This window comes from Pseudoliparis swirei, chromosome 4, assembly GCF_029220125.1.
Source record: "Pseudoliparis swirei isolate HS2019 ecotype Mariana Trench chromosome 4, NWPU_hadal_v1, whole genome shotgun sequence".
In the NCBI taxonomy this organism is placed as follows: Eukaryota; Metazoa; Chordata; class Actinopteri; order Perciformes; family Liparidae; genus Pseudoliparis; species Pseudoliparis swirei.
The window spans coordinates 4,632,989-4,646,970 of record NC_079391.1 but is presented as its reverse complement, the minus strand read 5'-3'; positions in this window follow the sequence as shown (position 1 = coordinate 4,646,970).

Genomic DNA, 13,982 nt, shown 5'->3' with positions numbered 1-13,982 from the left:
TTCAGGTGGGAAATTTAAGCAGCAGGACATATTTTCACTTTAAAAAAATATGCTTTCAGGAGCTTCACTCGGATAAGTATCAATAATGATGGAGAAAACGTCTTATTATTGACAGACAGGTTAAATATAAAAAATAATTATGAAAACTGGTTGGAACACTCAGTGAGAAACATGCTTGTTCTTTACTTATAGCTAACGATGTGTTCATTGACCAATATTTTTTTTAAAAGGCAGATGAATCCGTCCACTCGGCTGTTTTCAGGTGGGAAATTTAAGCACATTTATTTATATATTAAAAATATGCTTTGAGGAGTTTCACTTGGATGAATATCAATAACAATGGAGAACACGTCTTATGATTGATTACAGATGTTTGAAGATGTTCTTAAAGGAATAATTCTCTCTGCATACATCGTGTCTATTGAAGTTTTATTGGTTGTATTATTGGCTGTCTTCAGTTTTTTGCGGATTAAAAAAGTTTGAGGAACGTTGAAGCAAAGTAGAAAAGACATTCCACTTCTGACTCCGGCGTGTTGATACATTATAATATTAATAATATTATAAACATGTGAAAGCAACAAAGCGACAGCAGCAGTAAGGAGGTCGATCAATTATTAAAGTTTGTTTAGTTTTTTAAAGACATTAGTTTTTAATATCTGGCATTTGAACTCCGACCAACAGTTTGACATTTCAATATATAAATAATTAACATATTAAGGGAAATTAAAAAAGAGAGAGACACAGAGATGGAGAGACATGAAGAGATGGAGAGAAAGAGACGGAGAGACAGAAAGAGATGGAGAGATGGAGAGACTCAGAGGAAGAAGAGATGGAGAGACATGAAAAGATGGAGAGAAAGAGACAGAGAGACAGAAAGAGATGGAGAGACAGAAAGAGATGGAGAGAAAGAAAGATGGAGAGACATGAAGAGATGGAGAGACACAAGAGATGGAGAGACACAGAGATGGAGAGACACAAGAGATGGAGAGACACAAGAGATGGAGAGACACAAGAGATGGAGAGACACAGAGATGGAGAGACACAGAGATGGAGAGACACAGAGATGGAGAGACATGAAGAGATGGAGAGACAGAAGAGATGGAGAGACACAGAGATGGAGAGAGATGGAGAGACATGAAGAGATGGAGAGATAGAAGAGATGGAGAGACACAAGAGATGGAGAGACAGAAGAGATGGAGAGACACAAGAGATGGAGAGACAGAAGAGATGGAGAGCCGGAGGCTCGGCTTCATGCAGAGAAGCAGACATTAAATCATGCATTGTGCTTGTGCGTGTGTGTGTGTGTGCGTGTGTGTGTGTGTGTGTGTGTGTGTGCGTGTGTGTGTGTGTGTGTGTGTGCGTGTGCGTGTGTGTGTGTACACGTGCGTGGCGTATCGGCCGGCTCCGGCTTGCGTTGTAAACGTCGTGTTTTTACAGCTCCTGTTTGATATAAACCTGATTAAAGTATTTGCTGCTAACAGATGCAAACCGACCAATCAGAGGCGAGCGGCCACCGGGCGGCTAAATGAGTATATGGCCGCCTGATGGAGGGAAGTCAACACGCCCCCTCCATCCTGTTCTGTGTGCCCGGGTAATTAGCCGCTCTTAAAGGGGGCCGCCATCGGATGCGTCTCATTTGGATTCTTCCTGTTTTTGAAGGAGCGTTTTTATTTGTGATATTAAACACAATGATGCTGACAGGTGTGCAATGAGCAGTTTAACTAGTTCATATCCAGGTAGATGATTATATTCATGTTATACGTAAATATAGAGGAAATATTTTTACTTCATTGACGGCTGTAGTTGATTCACAAATTAAGCTTTTTTGATTAATTCTAGATTATTTTTGTCACGTTTTTTGTGAACATTTAGATATAACTTATAGTTAGACAAAAAAACAATATATATATGTATATTGCTTTCAAACAGTTCTTTGATTGTTTTTATATATATATATATACATTTTTGTAATATATATATATAATATATAAATAAAGTTTATATATATATATATATATATGTATATTGCTTTCAAACAGTTCTTTGATTGTTTATATATATATATATATACATTTTTAAAATATATATATATATATAATATATAAATAAAGTTTATATGTATATATTTATATGTATATTGCTTTCAAACAGTTCTTTGATTGTTTTTATATATATATATATACATTTTAAAATATATATATATATAATATATATATAAAGTTTATATATATATATATATATATATAAATAAAAACACATGTAAAGAAATTGGAGAGACATTAAAAAGATGTATAATGATATGTATGTGTTATAAACTTTATAATACCTTATTTTATGACTATAATGTGTGTGTAGACTCTACAACACACAACGATGCTTTCATGTTAAAGCGCCGATAATAATAATAACATTCTATATTTAATAATCTCATTCTATCTAACATCACAAATAACATAACAACATTGTTCAAAACTTTTATTATATATATTTTTTAGAACACATTTGGATTGTTTCTGATATCATAAGATCTGAATTATTATCATTCTAAGTGGACTTACTTTGTTTTTTAATTGTTTAATCATATTGCCTTTGAATAAAGACTTTTACACGTGTTTCATAATACAGCGTGTTGCCTTTAATTCATATTCTGCATACTGAATACAACATTAAGCTTGTTAAATGATTATATATCCAGAAATTAGAACAAAGAGCACAATAAAAACAAAGAGTATAGTATCTGTTTGCAGCACAGAGTTGCTGGTTCAAATCCCTTTCCCACTAAAAACACCCAGAGATACTGTCGCTCTATGTTTCCCTGAAGGCATTAAAGAACATTTAAGCAATAATTCACTCACATTTTAAATATGTTCTCTCAAGATTACTCCATTTTTTTATTCATCTTCATATTTTGTCTCTCTTTATAAATACATCCATACCCAATTTACAAATCCCACATTACATTTCATCGTCTATATGTTCAGATATGATCCTTTCTGTTCCCCCTCAGAGGCGTCTGCTGCACTGCGTCCCTGAAGGCATCATCCCCCATGGTAAGTGTCAGATCTCATTGATTTGGGTCCTCACGTGTGTGAATAAGTGGGAGGAGCCGGACACATTAAACTGTTGCATTCTGGAACAGCGTATAATTATATTTTATGAATCATATTTTCTGTGTCACAGCACAGCACTAAAGCACCCCACACAATAACCATATCAATAGTGGCTATCAGTGTCATGGAACATGCCTTTTTACCCAACTGTGGACTTAAGGTGACACCTGGTGGCCAGACTGCGCAACTGCAACGAGAGAGAGAGAGAGAGAGACATTGAATTTGAGTTGATCAAGCATCCATCGTACTCCAGTACTAAAGGCACTGTGTTTGGTGAAGGTGTTACTCTAAAGACTTACACATGTACACTACCGTTCAAAAGTTTGGGATCACCCAGACAATTTCGTGTCTTCCATGAAAAATCACACTTTTATTTATCAAATGAATATAAAATATAGTCAAGACATTGACAAGGTTAGAAATAATGATTAATATTTGAAATATTAATTTTGTTCAACAAACTTCAAGCTCAAAGGAAGGCCAGTTATAGCTTATATCACCAGCATAACTGTTTTCAGCTGTGCTAACATAATTGCACAAGGGTTTTCTAATTAGACATTAGTCTTCTAAGGCGATTAGCAAACACAATGTACCATTAGAACACTGGAGTGATAGTTGATGGAAATGGGCCTCTATACACCTCTGGAGATATTTCATTAGAAACCAGACGTTTCCACCTAGAATAGTCATTTACCACATTAACAATGTAGAGAGTGTATTTCTGATTAATTTAATGTTATCTTTATTGAAAAAACAGTGCTTTTCTTTGAAAAATAAAGTCATTTCTTAGTGATCCCAAAATTTTGAACGGTAGTGTATGTATGAAGGCACAGTTTGTGTCATAGTCGTGCCAAAATATGCAAAAAGAAACAATTAAAGGTTTAAACACCTCAAGAAAGGAAATAATCATGCAGAACAATGGTCTGCTCTTTTATCAATTAATTAATTACCTTAAGAGTGAGACGATCTTAGAGCGGGATAGGCCTGCAGATGACGATAACTATTTAGGTCATGTGACATCATGTGACGTCACGTGACATAACGTGACATAACGTGACATCATGTGACATGATATCACATCATGTGACATCACGTGACATGATATCACATCATGTGACATCACGTGACATAACGTGACATCATGGGACATCATGTGATATCATGTGACATCACGTGACATCATGTGACATCATGTCACATCATGTGACATCATGGGACATCATGTGCCATAACGTGACATCATGTGACATCATGTCACATCATGTGACATCATGTGACGTTATGTGACATCATATCACATGAAGTCACATAAAGTGACATCATGTGACATAACGTGACATCATGTGACGTCACGTGACATAACGTGACATCATGGAACATCATGTGACATCATGTCACATCATGTGACATCATGGAACATCATGTGATATCATGTGACATCACGTGATATCATGTGACATCACGTGACATCATGTGACATCACGTGACATCATGTCACATCACGTGACATCATGGGACATCATGTCACATCATGTGACATCATGTGACGTTATGTGACATCATATCACATGAAGTCACATAAAGTGACATCATGTGACATAACGTGACATCATGTGACGTCACGTGGTATCATGTGACATCAAGTGACATCATGTGACATAACGTGACATCATGTGACATCAAGTGACATAATGTGACATCACGTGGTATCATGTGACATCATGTGACGTAACGGGACATTGGCCTGAACAACGTGATCACGATGTCTCCTTAAAGACGTTTAGGAGCTCAGTGACTATGTTAAACATTTTATATATATATATAACACAGCAAAATGACTAAATACATATATATTTTTATATATATATATATTTATATATATATATATAAAGGCCACACAGCAAAACGACTAAATACTTCCTGGTGCTGTTGACTCTGTTTTGTTGTGGTTTAGGATGATGTCGAGCCTTTTCTATCCAATGGCTTTATTCTAAATGTTGTTTTTGTGGTTGCATAATGAATAATAATGAGGTGCTGAGGGGATACGGCGAGGGGGGAACACACCTTATCACTCCCAACCAGGGACAGCAGACTGCAGGGTAAAGCTGCTCATGATGTTGAAGCCCAGATGTGGAGATAAACCCTCGGAGGATGTTTCATTAACTATTCAACCAGTAAGAGGGACATTTCACTCTTTTTATTAGGCTATGTTTTAGTTTAATGGCCGTGCGTTTTTGAAGTGGTGGTCATGCTGCAGTCGCATTTAATTGCTGGAGGAGCTCAAAGAAAAAAAAGCTTGAGTTCATAAAGTGTGACGGTGGTTTATGATCCTGCAGAGTCACCACTGAGACGTTCACCGGTTACAGACTGGGTTGTGCTTCATAACTACTATCATTCTTCTTTTGGCTATTTTTAATTGAATTTCCACAAAAGATGTTCCCTAGGAACACGTCCGCCATCAGGTGTGTGTCCTCGAGCTTCTTCCTTATTAAGAACTGCTCTGAGGAAAATATCATAACCGTGCCACAACTGGTGTTAATTGCAAGAATACGGATGTGAAACATACAGAACAATGAAGGGGCCACGTGGAACCGAAAAGGGTTCTTCAGGGTGATGCCATAGAATATACCCACCCGATTTTTGAGGCACCGTTTCTGGTTCCACAAAGAGCCTTTCAAAGCAGGGTTCTTTAAAGAATCATTTCCTTAAGAAGTTCTCCAAATAACCTATGGTTCCACAAAGAACCTTCAAGAAATGGTTCATTAAGGCTCCATTTCTGGTTCCTCGAAGAACCTTCCAAACCAGAGTTCTTTAAAGAACCATTTCCTTAAGAAAATTTCCAAAGAACCTATAAAGGTGTCTCAAAGAACCTTGGAAAAATGGTTCTGTAACCTTTTGATACCAACCTGATTTTTAAGGCACTGTTTTGTGGTTCCACAAAGAACCTTTCAAACCAGGGTTCTTTAAAGAACCATTTCCTCAAATAGTTCTGCAAAGAACCTATAATGGTGCCTCAAAGAACCTTCAAGAAGTGGTTCTTTAAGGCTCCATTTCTGGTTCCTCAAAGAACCTTTCAAACCAGGGTTCTTTAAAGAACCATTTCCTTAAGAAGTTCTGCAAAGAACCTATAATGGTGCCTCAAATAACCTTCAAGAAGTGGTTCTTTAAGGCTCCATTTCTGGTTCCTCAAAGAACCTTTCAAACCAGGGTTCTTTAAAGAACCATTTCCTTAAGAAGTTCTGCAAAGAACCTATAATGGTGCCTCAAATAACCTTCAAGAAGTGGTTCTTTAAGGCTCCATTTCTGGTTCCTCAAAGAACCTTTCAAACCAGGGTTCTTTAAAGAACCATTTCCTTAAGAAGTTTTCCAGAGAACCTATCTCAAAGAACCCTAAAAATGGTTCTTTAAGGCACCATTTCAGGTTCTACAAAGAACCTTTCAAACCAGGGTTCTTTAAGGAACCATTTCCTTAAATAGTTCCTCAAAGAACCCATAAAGGTGTCTCAAAGAACTTTAAAAAATAGTTCTTCAGAAGGTGATGGTTCTTTGTAGAACCACAAAGCCTTTTAACCCTTGTGTTGCCTTAGGGTCATTTTGACCCGAATCAATATTACACCCTCCCCCCGCCTTAGGATTAATTTGACCCCATTCAATGTTTAATGTCGGTGTTCTTTCGGTAGTCAACAAACAAACATAAAGTACCTCACACTTAAACTTGGAAAACAATATTAATTCTAATAATTTTCTAGAGGTTTTAATTGCTGGCGTCAAATTGAACCCAAAGGGTAAAATATGTTAGTAAATATAAAGGTAACAGGAGGGTTAAACATTGAATCGGGTCAAAATGACCCAAAGGCAACACAAGGGTTAAAGAACCCTTTAAGAAGCATTATGTGTGTGTGTGTGTGTGTGTGTGTGTGTGTGTGTGTGTGTGTGTGTGTGTGTGTGTGTGTGTGTGTGTGTGTGTGTGGCTTCAGAGGAGAGCGGAGGAACAAAGAGCCATTGTCATCCAGCTCTGAGAGCCGGGGGTGGGAGAGAATGAACAATGATGGATGAGAACATGAATGTGTTGACAGGAGAGGAAGCTGCATCGCACCACATTGATCTCAGCAGCGAGAGACAACAACAAGTGACTCATATCTTGCAGATGACATCCAGTGACCACATTGCATCATCAAAAGCCTTTATACTCATGCATGTACCCAATACATTACCTTGACTGTTTTGTATATTTTGAGTATTCATAAACATTTTTTTCAAAAAAAATTTAAGATACAATGTAATAAACTACTGAAGCTCCTGTGAACAATGTGGTCATGTGGTCAGATGAAGCTGTGAGTGGCATCTCTTCAGTCAATAGTTCACTCCCAAGTGTGTCTAAAGCTGCACGTGACAAGAATCCACAAGAGATCATCACTGACTCTATTAAACTGAAGCACCTCCCTCCTCGGCCACCAGAGGGCAGTGTTGACCCGTCTGCGTCATTCTGCTCGCTCCACTCCTCGGGGCGTTTTTCCAGGCCAGGGTGCTGGTACTGCACAGGCAGCAGGGTGCAGGGTGCAGGGGCCTGGGTGCATAGTGCAGGGTGCAGGGTGCAGGGTGCTGGGTGCAGGTACCAGCTCACGGTATAAATACTATAAATACTAACACACTCATCACACGATTGTTGTGATGATGATGATGATGATGATGATAGGACTGAGGCTGCATTTTGCATGACTGGTAAATGCTTGATATTTTACACTGATCATTTTTTACAGTGGGCTTCTTTTGTTTATTATATATTATATAAATGTATTTATTTTATTGCAGACTCCACGAGTGCATAAAGCAACAAACACAAATACTACAACAATATATAAAATATAATACGAGGACAGGGTACTATCACTGCAGTTAAAAAGTTACTTGTGGTTTAAAAAAAAAAAACATACAAACAACTTGTTCCAATGTTTCCAGTAACAACATTTTCTGAGTCATCAACATGTAAGTGTATATATAAAATTCCTCAGGAAATTAGTCACATGATCATGTGACCTTGTATGTGTTTTCATGGGGACGTTGTACAGTCTGCATTGGGACCTGAGCTGCAGACTAAGTTTCAAGCTGAGAAGTATAAAGTAAAAGAGAACTGCTCACTGGAGCCCCTTAGGACCCGACGGATATGCCTGTTTGTTTTTCTTGACCTCATCCTGCAGTGACACAGGAGAGCCATGCTGTCTGTTGGGCCCAGAAGATGTCTCTCCAAAACAAATGGGATGGAGCTGAAGCACCTGCTGAGTCCATATTTCTTCTCTAGTAGCGCAGGGATTTGGGAAAAAACATCGTCAGCATAAACTTTGTTTTCTACTTTCTGTTCTAGCACTTTTTCCGAATTGAAATTCAAGTGAAGACGGCATTATCGTGACGGGTCAATAAATGCTTCTCCCTTGACGCATATCTTATGATGTCTTTTGTGTACGTGGAAACGTATTACTACATTTTACGAGATAAACAGTGTGTGACGGGCTTCACCGACAATTTTTTTGGGGGTAGTGTAGAGCATGCCGCACCATGACCATGTGAATGCATACAAATGTCACAAATGAAATGACAAAAATGACACAAATGACTATATGAACATCTATTTATTGAACTTTAACAAAACTGCAAAGTGCAAATGTAAAACAAATCTTTTTTGTGGCATTTAGTCTAGCGCTTCTTTCATGTGTCTTGTCCATATATTGAAGCAATAATGGTAACAAATAAAAAAGATGTCGTGCTGTAAACAATGCAACTAGTGGAGGCGGCAAGGTGCTCAGTGTTGCCAGATTGGAAATGGTGACGTATCGTACCAAAGGCTCAACATGGTTGTATTTGGAGGATAATTATCGTGTATCTGGCAACCCTGAGATCGGTCGACCAATGACTGCTCTCTATACTGTCAGAGCTCGCGCAAGAAGGTGGAACATAAGGGAGATACCATTTCCAAAACTTGTAAGGGGTAAATACTAGTTTGTGAAAGACCAAGAGAAACACAAATATCCGACGAAGCAAAATCCCGGACGTTTTTGGAATCCCTGCCGGACGCATTTTTTAGGTCTCAAAAAGAGGACATGTCCGGGGAAAAGAGGACGTCTGGTCACCCTAGCTTCGCCTCTTAAGTAGTCAGGAGATTCATGTTGATGGTTAGGGGTAACTTCTGGCATGATAGCTTTGTACTAATCATAGTTTTGTTTATGTATATGTGTGTGTGGACAGTGTGTAAAGTTATGTCATGTTATGTCTCCACAGTTTTACAATATCAAAGATTCATACCAAAAACCCTGAACTCAACTCTGGATTCCTGGGTCTTCATTCTACGGCTCTGCTGTTAGCTATCTGCTAAGCTAACTCAAAGAAGCAAGAGCAGAATAGTGGCAGAATAGTGAATATTGGACTTGCATTGGCCAGGTGGTCAGAAACAATCCCCGTTGGCCGGCGTCTGCCTGCAACCGTAATGATTCATAGTGACAAGGCGTCCCTGTTGTGTTCAGAGCTGGCTTGAAGTAGCCAAGAATCTGTTACTGCAGGTTTTACTGATAACCATAAAAGCCGTTTTAGACATTCACAGAACTCACAGGTCTGAATAATGAAAGCGATGATGGCAGCGTTCCACTTTGGGTCTCCGGTGTTGTGGCTGCTGGCTCGCGGCCACTTGGCCACAACTCCCTGGGACACTCGGAGAGAACAGAGACCTTCAAGTTAGGAGTCACGTATTTTTCTATTCCATTCTTGTGTTCATTGCCGATATGGCACGGTTTCTTTTGCCTCCTGTTGTTTCGGAAATGTTTACTTGTATTGACTTTATGTTTTATAGAGTGCTTTGTAAACCCGGTTTTTAAAGGCGCTATATAAATAAAGTTATTATTATTATTATTATATTATAACGAGGCAAAATGTCTGCTCAGAAGAAAAACTTTACCAGGATATTGTACCGATTTTATTTACAAAGGGTTACAAAATATATATTTTCCAGTCAACATAAAGAATTCTACATGTAAACGGGGAATAATGGTGGAATAATTCAATACATTATGGGCAAATATTGCCAGATGCAGGAAGGGGTTCACTAAGGAGAGCACAGTTAGGAAACATAATGTTCTTATGTGTCTGAGCGTCTCTCCTCTCACAACCTGGCAACACGCACAACTTTTTCAATGTATTCTGCAATATTTGAGCTGATCAGTTTAAAATAATTTCACCCTGAAGTTTATCACCAGGTTGTTTCCTTCTACTGCCAATAGATGTGGAATGTTAAAATATATAAAATACATGACATTTTTATGCGATCAAGGCCTTTTATAGTCGATCTGTCAAGTAATTATAGTTTGAGGTTTCTTATATTTGATCAACCAAATATTTCACCAACAGCAACTCTGTGAATTTGAAGTTCTGAATATGATTAATATTCTTGAATGTATTACATATGTAGGTATTTATTAGGCTGTAACTGACTTATGGGCCAGTTTGGAATCTGTTATGAATGCATAACAATATATATATATATAAAATATATAAAAATACGATATATATAAATAAAATACAATTAATATATATCTATATATATATATACATATATATATATAATAAAAAATGCACTTTCTAAATTATATTGTGACATTAAAACAAGTCAAATGGTAACGTAAACCCAACTCAACTGTTGACACATATTCAGCAATTTTAATCCAGAGCTAATTTGTCAAAATTATTTACACAATCTTAAAGTGTTTTAATCCAAATTGAAGGCCGGATAGGGACATTACTATTTTTTAATATTTCTTTTATTGATAATGCACAATATGATATAGTGATCAAAAGAATTTTCTTTTTGTGTGTATTTTTCAATCAGATTGCAATTGTAAAGAAGAAAACAGGAAAGAAATAAGAAAAACAATAACAAAAGCAAAACATAACAAATTATAATAATACTGAATAATAAAATGCCCACTCACAGACCCACCCCACCCACAGACCCACCCCACCCATGGCCTTCATATTCGTTCGCAGTTGGCGTAGTACACTATTGTAAAACTAAAATTAAGGACATCACTAAAAATAAAAGATCAATGAATTTGATCACGGAGACGGTCCCTGAAGACGTCCTCGTAGTGGCGTCTTCAGGAAACAAGGCCACAGCATCAGGGAAAGACGAGAGGCCCTCTGCAAGTCCTTCAACAACATGACGGAGGAAAGTTGGGGATGAACTCTCCACCACCTTTATGGTTTGTTGTTAAAGAATCCTGCTCCACCGCCCCCCTGAAAACCAGCGTTCCTCATCAACATCGGAGCACCGCTGATGTCAAGAAGACTCCTGGAACATGCTGACTCATTCTTACACCGAGTCTAGAAACATCCACACCGACAGCGCTGTACTCAGCTGCCGGGGAGCGCTCTACACCTCCTGTAGGAGGTATAGTTAAGCCAATAGTGGAGGAAAGTTGATGGTATTCAGGGTTCAGCCTTCAGTAAACAGGCAGTAGGATCCTGTCCTTTAGGCCACAGTGGTCCCTCACATATGGACTAGGTCCTTTACTAGGAGGACTCTGTTCCTTCTCAAGGTTCCTTCTTTACCTGTTTAAAGGTTTGATGGCAGAGGGATCTTACCAGGGTTTTGTGTGACTTCTTAAGACATAATTGAATAACCTCTGGCTGTATAAAAGTGTTTAATACTGCAGTTGCTTTAAATTAATGTCTGTGTGTATGTATGTACACTTCCAGACGTCTGGTTCCATTTCCATTTCTTTCAACTAATTATTTTATTATTTTATATATATAAATATATATGTATATATATTATTTAATTAATTAATTCATATATATTTATATTTAATGTATCTATATATTTTATTTGTATATATATATATATATATATATCTACTGTCCTTTTTGTGTGTCTATCAATCCTTGACACTTTTTCTCTCTGCGTGTAGACACACCAAAAAATTATAATAATGTAGACTTTATTGATCCCACAGTGGGGAAAGTCTTAGTTATTCAGGAGCAGTGAAGCCAGAGAGCAACTGGGGGTTCAGTGCCTTGCTTAAGGACACTTCAACATGAACTAATGGGGAGAGCGGAGATCAAACCGGCTACCCATGAGCTACAGCCGACCCCCAGACTGCAATCCTGAGTCACTCGGACTGTATTATATTTTTTATATTATATCAGAATCTATTGTATCTATATATCTATTTATTTTTGTATCTAAATATATATTTGTTTATTCTATTTATATGTATTTATCAATATTATGTATCTATTTATTTATTTATATTTATATTTGTTTATATATATAAATGTATATATATATAAATAAATAAATATATATATATAAATATATTGTCCTTTTCGTGTTTATATCAATCCTCTACACTTTTTCTCTCTGCGTGTAGAAATACACACCAATAAATAATAATATACACTTTATTGATCCCACAGTGGGGAAACTCTTCTCTGCATTTGACCCATACTCAGATATTTAGGAGCAGTGAATCCTGGGGGGCAACTGGGGGTTCAGTGCCTTGCTCAAAGACACTTCAACATAAACTCATGGCGCTAGCGGGGATCGAACCGGCTACCCGTGGTTACGGTACGGCTTAAATTAACGAGATGATTGACGTCAGGCTATCTCGGTTTCTCAAAGGCTGACCCGCCCTCAAACCGTCTCGTTAGCTTGAACCAGACGTCAGACCTCAGGATGATCGCCGTGCACGTCCGTCATCAAACGGGGGAAGCGTCGCTCACCCAAACCATGATTATATAACGGCACAAAGTCAAATAAACTCAAAGGAAAAGCCTCTTGTTTTCTCCGCTCACGAACAGGAGATGATCGTGAACGCATGTGAGGAATTCCAGACCATAATAATAACCTCTAACCCCGCTGTGAGGGCTAGACAATAAGCATGGCGCCATGTCAGACCAGTTAAATGTGTAGTGCCGCGTTCACATGAATATTCTCAACTTTTTGTGGTTCTTCAAGAAATTAATTCACTTTGTTTGCGCTGTAGAGGGGCGTGGCCTATCTCTGTGGCTTATCTCCATGGAAACAGTTATATTTTCCACCATTGAAGGAATAACAACGATCTCTGCTTTATACTTGTTACGGAACTCCCACAAACATCGGAAGACTTAACGCCCTTTGGGTTCATAACAATATCATATATATAATTATATAATTATACATGACATCACCCGTCGGCTCACACAGCTCGGTGACTTTCACCTTTCACTGAATACCTGGATGAAAATCCTCTTTATTCTCATCCATTCTCATGCATTCATGCATCTATTCTCAACATATATACAGTATACATGAGTCAATGGCGGCTGCAGTGTGTTGTGTTCAATGTCCTCCAGAAGATCTGTAAATAAATGATTCCTTGTGGGCAGAATGGATATCGCTCATACAGGAAGTCATCATGACGTGATAAAAACTCTCTCCCTATAAAACTCTAATATCACTAATATCGCTGCTTCCTCAATGAGTAAGTGAGCTCCAATTCCTTCAGGGGGCGTGGCCATAGTATCCAGGGGGCGTGGCCAGAGTATCCAGCTATATGAGCCTGCACATTTTGTGATTTCGTGCCACGGTGATTTTTCCAAACCTGCTTCGTGGAACCGAAAAAAGCCTCGCTTGTGTAATCTCATCCTCGAAATTATCCCGCTAACTACGTTAGCCGGGTACGAGAAACACGGCCCTGTTTACTGCACGAGCACAACATGTTGTTGTTTACTGCACGAGCACAACATGTTGTTGTTTACTGCACGCCTGGAAGATCTCCTGAAAGGCTCACTCCAGGCATGTCATGCATTGTTGGAAGAGGAATAAATGAGGAGCCCCAGGTTATTTGT